Source organism: Priapulus caudatus, unplaced genomic scaffold (genome assembly GCF_000485595.1).
Source record: "Priapulus caudatus unplaced genomic scaffold, Priapulus_caudatus-5.0.1 Scaffold204, whole genome shotgun sequence".
NCBI lineage: Eukaryota > Metazoa > Priapulida > Priapulimorpha > Priapulimorphida > Priapulidae > Priapulus > Priapulus caudatus.
In genome coordinates this window covers 374735-376621 of record NW_014577265.1, presented here as the reverse complement: position 1 = coordinate 376621, position 1887 = coordinate 374735, and the positions used below count along the sequence as shown (strand labels likewise).

Sequence of the window (1887 nt, the reverse complement as noted above, 5' to 3'; positions counted from 1 at the left end):
CAACCCATCTCTCTGAACGGAAAGAAGTTTAATTTTGAGATTGACACTGGTGCGGGAGACAACTTTTGCTCGGGGGACGTCTGGGTAAAGCTGGGGAAGCCATGCCTACAGCAGCCAACAAGCCAATACAAGGGAGCTACAGGAAATCAGCTGACGGTCATGGGCACGTTTACAGCGAATGCCAAGCTGGACCACCAAGAAAACTCCGAAGCGCGGAACATAGAGTTCACGGTGACGAAGTTCCCAGCGCTCAACCTGTTAGGTCGTAGCGCCATACATGAAATGGGAATAGACATTAATGTTTTTTTTCATCGCCGCTCTTCAACTGATGGTACCGTGCATACCATATCGAACGATCTGCATCCAGATCGGTCTTTACAGACAGCCTGCCAGCAGGTTTGTGATGAGCATCCGGAGGTATTCAAACGGGAGCTCGGATGCTTGAAGGACTTTGAATTAGAGATCAAGTTCAAGCGGGATGCGAGGCCCGTATTCTGCAGGCCGCGGCCAGTCCCGTACGCAATTCAAGAGGATCTGACACAAGCATATGATGCCGGCATCAGGAGGGGTGTGTGGAAGCCCGCACAATTCAATGATAGTGGCACACCCGTCGTTCCGATCAGGAAGGTGGGGCCACCTGGCGAGCAGAAACCGAAGCTACGAGTCTGTGGGGATTACTCTGTTACGGTAAACCCACAATTAGATACCCACCGACACCCTATGCCTCTCCCCGAGGATCTCATGAGGAAACTGGGTGGAGGACACGGTTTCACTAAACTCGACCTGGCGGATGCTTACAACCAGATAAAGCTCGCTCCTGAAAGCCAGAAAAGGCTAGCCCTCAGTACACACCAAGGCGTACTGCTCCAACTTCGGCTGCCGTTCGGCATCAGTTCGGCACCAGGTTATTTCCAAGAGATCATGGAACAGCTCACCAGTGATCTACAGGGAGTGGCAGTCTACCTGGACGACTTTCTCGTCAGCGGTGCCAATGCTCAAGAGCATCTCCAAAATCTACGCGCATTGCTTCAACGCTTAGAAGAGAAAGGGCTACGATGTCGCATGGAGAAGTGCTCATTCGCTCAACCCGCAGTTGAGTACCTGGGCCACAAGCTTTCCAAAAAGGGGATTGAGAAGGGGGCTAAGGTCAACGCGGTTATCAAGATGCCGCCACCGGAAAACGTTTCCGGCCTGCGTTCATTCTTGGGGTCGGTGCAGTTCTATGGCAAGTTTCTCCCTAACTTAGCCACTCTCACCGAGCCTCTCTATCGACTGACCAAGAAGGACATACCATGGAACTGGGGCAGTAGTGAGCAAGCGACTTTTCAGCAGCTGAAACAGGTGCTTTGCACGGATTCAGTGCTGGCGCATTTTGACCCATCCCTGCCGATTGGGGTGTCATGCGATGCATCAGAAGTTGGCATTGGAGCAGTGTTGTTTCACCGCTATCGTGACGGCAGTGAGCGCCCAATTGCTAACGTATCCAAGACGCTGACAGATGCACAGCGCCGCTATAGCCAAGTTAAGAAGGAAGCACTAGCTGTCATTTTCGCGCTAAAGAAGTTTCACCAGTTTCTGTACGGTCGAAATTTTGTTTTGGTTACAGACCATAAGCCGTTGCTAGCGCTGTTCGGGCCAACCAAAGAAACGCCAATGCTGACGGCCAATCGTTTGGGTCGCTGGGCTTTGTTGCTTAGCCAGTACGACTACTCAATAGAATATAGAAAGACGTCGGCCCACGGGAATGCCGATGCGCTCAGTCGCCTGCCAGTGGGACCTGACGTCATCTTTGATGGGGAGGAAAGTGAGGCAGATGTTGGCACCGTCTGCATTATTAAAACGGTGAGCCTACAGCTACAGCCAACGGACCCTGGTGTCGTGGGAAAG

The 1887-nt window shown here is 52.3% G+C and overlaps 1 protein-coding gene across 1 annotated transcript in view; it reads left to right on the top strand.

The window, feature by feature from the left end:
• LOC106807266 (synaptotagmin-6-like) overlaps positions 1 to 1887 on the top strand; it is a 53107-nt gene that overhangs the window by 535 nt on the left and 50685 nt on the right. The gene's annotated exons all lie outside the window — the stretch shown is intronic.